Below are 5,959 nucleotides of genomic sequence, written 5' to 3' on the forward strand. Positions count from 1 at the left end.
TTAACTAAGTGCCAGGCGGGTAATTAATCACTTTAACTATGAACAATCATGCTTAAGCTACATAATCTTTACTCCCTGGAATGGAGATAAGAAACGCCCTAACCTTTGGAATAGAGATTGATAGGATTGGAATCAACTGGTATAAATACAGATGTAACAAGACAGAACTTAGAAGACAGAACCTACACAGAACCTAGAGACAGAAGAACTTCGCTGGAGAGAACATGGCAAAAGATCCTGGACAGAAACTGGCAACAGAACCTAGAGACAGAACCTAGCGAGAGAACCTGGCTGAAGAACCTAGAGACAGAACCTGGCTACAGAACCTGGATAGAACATGGCAAGAGAACCTGACTAGAACCTGGTGGCTGAACCTGGCTGGAGAACCTGGACAGAACCTGGCTGGAGAACCTAGTGAGGGAACATGGCTACAGAACCTGGCTGGAGAACCTAGCAAGAGAACATGGACACAGAACCTGGCTGGAGATCCTAACCAGAACTTGGCTGGAGATCCTGGCTAGAGATCCTGGCTAGGCTGCTGATCAACTGAACGCTGTCTCCGTGTCATTCCTTCTTCGCCGACTCCGTCCACACCTTTGGGGCCCCCTAGACCTGCTGGGGTTGGACCCCAGCAGCACAAGCCTGGCACATGGTAAAATCTTGATATGTGGCAGTTGTTTCTATGCTTAATCTGCCTTGGTACATCCAGAGCCCTTAGCCCTAAAGTTTTCCTCCTTAGATCCGGAAAAATAATTTTCAGAGGACGTGAGTGCTTTTAAAGATGGTTCCTTCTTCAAGATGAAAATGGCTATCACATAACCTCTGAGACAGCATCTCAGTGTGCCCAGGGAGCCTGGTTCTTCTCCCAGGGTTACCGAGACTGGCCTTTCTCATGGCAGAGCCAAAGGAATTTACTTCCAACCCCTTCTGAATTCACCTCAGCTCCATGGGGACCAGGGGAGAGGAACAGCGACATTTTCCGTAGCCCTCTATCCCTCCCCAGCGGGGGCCCATCTAAGTTTCTCAGTTAAGAGGCATTGTCAGCCCCTGTTACCTTCAGTTGTCAGTGGAAATGAATAAGGATGCCTGCTCCCTCCTCCTCCACATAGTTGTTCTGAGGATCAACTTTCAGTATGTGAAAGTGCCCTGAAAACAATGATTATCAGCAACATTGCTGTGAAGTCACCATTTGCTATTTCACCTGATTTATTGGGTACTTAGTATGTGTGAATATGAGAAACAGGATGGGCGTGGCCCCTGCTCACTTGTAGTTTACAGTCTGTGTTTCTTTAGTTTACTATTATTTTTATTGTTGATTAAAGTAAGAATAACTATAACTTGTATATAAGAATAAAATAACAATTATCAGTAGAATGCCTATTGTGGATTAGATGTTTAATTTATAAACAATAATAGCTCCTTCATTTGAATACCCAGGTAGCATGCAAATATCATGTAATGTAACTCACAAGAAACCAATAGGTAGGTATTTATAGAGAAACCCTTTGAAGCTGAAATAGTGTAACTTGCTAAAGGCCTTATTTCAAATAACTTTCAAAACACAGTTCCAGAAGCTAAATCTAGCATTATTTTTATTGTGCCACTAATAACTACACCATTAAGATTTTTGTTTGCCTTTATATCATGTGGGGATGTTGTGTGGAGCAATCCTGAATGTTACACATGAAAAATTTATCATAACATCACTTGATTGGCACTTCACTCAGTCTGTAATTTTGTATACCTTCAAAGACTAATGTTTTTTGAAATACACCAGAGATGACAAAATAACAAAAGTTTAGGATACTTTCAAGATTATTTAGAGAATTAAATCAAAGAAAGTGCTGGACATTTGTTTTTATAATAAATATGTTGGCCCAAACTTCTCTTCTGCACCCAGAAGTTAATGGAGCTCATCTGGACAGCATGCATTTAAAAGAATGTTTGCTATATCTGTGCTCAGAATCTCAGATGTCTGTGGTACCTACCACAGAATATGACCTCTTGTGCCCATGTAATTTTTAAGAGCACTCTCTTTTACTCTCAAAATAGTCCAGGTTGGGACAATAAATTATACAACAATCGTACCAATAAATCATGGCAGAAAAGAAAATGTCCCATCTTCTTTGAAATTAAAAAATAGAAGTAGAATATTGGACTAACCCTCTTATTATCATAAACTACCCTGAAAACTGGACAGAATATATGAAACAATTACTTTCATACACTGGACAGCAGTCAGCTCAGGAATGTGAGATAAGCGCTGTGACTGTCCCAGATTTCTTTCCATAGGCATTTTTGAAACCTCAGGGCAGATATGGAAAATCCAAGTAGAGCGAAGTAGTTTCACTGACCACAGGAGATAGAGGTCATATTTAAGAGAGGATGAGACAACTAGAATTTGTGGGGGGAAGTACTGGGAAGAAGAAAGCTAGACAGTGAAAGAACTCTAGAAATTTGCACAGGGCCCCGTGAGTCTTTGGCTGAATATTGAGCTGCACATGCAGGGAGCAAGGCTCCACAGTCTAGGCAAAGCACTGCTGATGTGTTATAAGCTGAACAGCCATAGGACCTAGGCAGGGGACATTAGGTTCTCTAGAGTGGTGAGACCTGACAGATTGCCAAGGACATTTAAGAGACTCCAGTAAGATAACTCCTTAAAAGTAATGCTCAATTATCCTAAGGGTAAAAGGTTTTTCTAGTCTCACACTAATATAGCCTTAAAAAAAAAAAGCCTACATCATCACAAACAGGTGCATAACATATTGTGCAACAGGAATTTTTCAGCTCCATTATAATCTTATGGGACCACCATGGTGTTTGTGGTCCGCTGTTGACAGAAACGTCGTTGTGTGGCACATGACTGTGATGTCTGCCACTGATATCAATATAAAGGAAGGAGAAAGCAAAAGAAGTTCCACCCAGAGACCTGTGCAAGCCAACACGAGTGACACGATATAGTTGATGAGCTCTTTGCACCTTTCTTGTCTTCAAGTGAAAACTGGAGCCATGAAATTCCCATTTGGTTAACATTTAGATATGGCCATGCCAAGCTTTCAGGACCATAAGCATGGAAATTGATGAAATTACAGTCTGTTCAGGGAAATAATACGGTGATGAGAGAAAAAGCCTGTGCCACGATCCTGGTGGCAGCTTGTTAAAACAGGTGAACCTTTTCTTCCTTCTCTACTGGAAAGCATCCCTTAGTACAATATGCCAAGTAGATGCTCGGGGAGAGAGGTCAATGGGGGGAAAAAAGGATGACCAAATAATTGAGATATTTTTAAGGGCATGTAAGTCAGTGAACATTTCATTAGTATCATTTCAGCGATTTTCTGCTCTCACAGAAGTAGCCAAATTGAAATCACATCCTTCTACTTAATAAGCAAAAGAATGTGATTATGTTGCCATAACATTTAAGATTTGAGATGGTCATGTGACAGGCATGAAGGAAGTCAGATTTAAAGAATCTAAGTAAAATTAACATGGCCCTTTCCCATGAATGCTTTTCAGCAGAATACATTAAAAAAATAATCACTTCTTTATGAGCTACGAATAGCCACAACTTAATTTTCAGAGGAATGCATTTCTAGCATGTGCTATGTTGAAGTGATTGAAAAAAGAGTTGCTGTAGCTCATCATGGAGCACTCAACTTTCATCTTAAGTACCATCTCCCAAGGTCAAGACTACAGAGTTGTATCAGTTAGTTATTGCTGTTTAACAAATAAGCCCCAAACCTTGTGGCTTAAACAACAACCCTTTATTCATTTTCATGAGTTACACTGATCTGGATGAGATTTAGCTGATCTTGACCAGGCTCAGTCCTGGTCAGCTGGGATGTTGACTGTGGGCTGATTGGTCCAGCATGGCTTTGCCGGGAGTGACTTAGCTCTGCTCTCACATGGTAGCTCGCCCTCCAGCAGGATAGCCCAGTTTATTTTCTTGGCAATGACAAATTCCAAGATAAAGAGTAGAAGCAATCAAGGCCTATTGAGGTCTAAGCTCAGAACTGGCATGTGGTCTCTTTACCACATTCTATTAGCTCAATATAAGACATTCAAAGGGTGGGGAAACAGTCCATCTCTAGAAGGATGGACCTGCAAAGCAACATTGCCAAGGGGAAGAATAGATGCCTCTATAATTATCTAATTGAAAATGGATTGCCCCCAATTTACAAACAGATTGGGATCCAAAAGCATACTTGTCCCCATTGTTTAACTCTAGGGACACATATTCCTAAGGTAACAAATGTTAGATTCCCAAGTTAATCAACCTATTATTCCACAAGATTGAAGAAACAACTATGCACTGGTGATATAATCTAAAAATAAATGATGTCTAGGAAAATACCTAGGAAAATACCAAATAAAGAGGAAATAAACAGCATTAAATCAGAAATTACTTTTTATTTCTTAGATAAAAGTGCCGTAAAGAAGCAAGTTTTGTTACAGGAGGATGATGATAGAAGTATTTGGACTCACCAAGACAGTAAGGGACCTGTGAGAAAATTAGGAGTGCCCGGTCCCCAAGCCCTTCTTTACCATCTACCACTCCCACCATCCCCTACCCACCAAGCACCTAGGGTAGGTTCCAAGCTCCCACCCTGAGAAATCTCATTCCAGTACTTACTACTGGGACAAACAGCTGGAGTAATGTTTAAGCTGGAAGCTTTGATTCCAATGAAGATATTTTTGTGATGATGCTAAAAAGAACTTCAGTTTACTTAGTGCTTAGAACTTAATGCCATTTGTTCCTTTTCTTGAAATTTATTTTTATTTTTTAAACATTTTTATTGATTTCAGAGAGGAAGGGAGAGGTAGAGAGAGCTAGAAACATTGATGATGAGAGAGAATTATTGATTGGCTGCCTCCTGCATGGCCCACATTGGGGATTGAGCCCACAACCTGGGCATGTGCCCTGATCAAGAATTAAACTGTGTCCTTCTGGTTCATAGGGTGATGCTCAACCACTGAACCATGCCAGCTGGGCTGAAATTCATTTTTTATGATGTTTCAAACATACAAAAAATACAGAGAATCACATAACAAACACTTCTGTATCTACTGTTCAGCCCTCTCCCTTCCTCAGAGGACACATGCAGACTCAGCTCCACGCAGTCATTTCTAGAGAAGTTAGTAATAGTTTGAGATTATTCAGTCGGGTACAGCTCATGTCTCTTCCCCCTGTGGTACTATATACTCCTACAGTTAGGCAATAGGTTAAACATAAACAATGACAGCACAGTGATTGTAAAAATGACAACATCACACTTCAGTTATTTTAATCCTGTCATTTTATGAGAACATATGGCGTTTTTATGTCTTTAACACAGTGAAACTTCATATTAAGTGTAACATATAATTCATACTTCAATATTTTACTAAATTTGAATACCTTTACAATTAAAAGTATTCTTTTTAATTGTTACTTTAAAGCTAAAGAATTAACTAAATCTAAAAAAATAGTTTCAATTATTATATGACTGTTATGAAAACTATTTTGTCATATAAAGGAAGAAGTATTAAAAAATGATCCATTCTGGGTGTCAAGCACAGTAAGTGCCACCATTTGAAATACTGAACTATGTACGTACTTCTGCATTTTTGTCTCTAGTCTAGATCTCTCTTACCAGCTCCAAATTGATATATTAGAGAGGCTGCTTGATAACTACTTGGGTATCCTACAGACAACTCAAAATGAGTCATGTAAATGGACATATTGATTTTTCCCCAGCCTGTACCTCTTTCTAGCTTTTCAGTAAATGACACCACCATTATATATCCAATTATTAAAGCTAAATCCCATAAACACTGTTGATACTTCCCCTTCCCTCACTTTCCATATTCAAATAATCCCCAAGGGATTTCCACTAGTATCACCTTAGCGCAAACCATCTAGAACCAAAAGCTTCCAGCCTCCCAGCATTTGCACCCATCTCTTCAATCCATGCCTCCCATG

This window comes from Myotis nattereri (genome assembly GCF_964212035.1).
Source record: "Myotis nattereri genome assembly, chromosome: 9".
In the NCBI taxonomy this organism is placed as follows: Eukaryota; Metazoa; Chordata; class Mammalia; order Chiroptera; family Vespertilionidae; genus Myotis; species Myotis nattereri.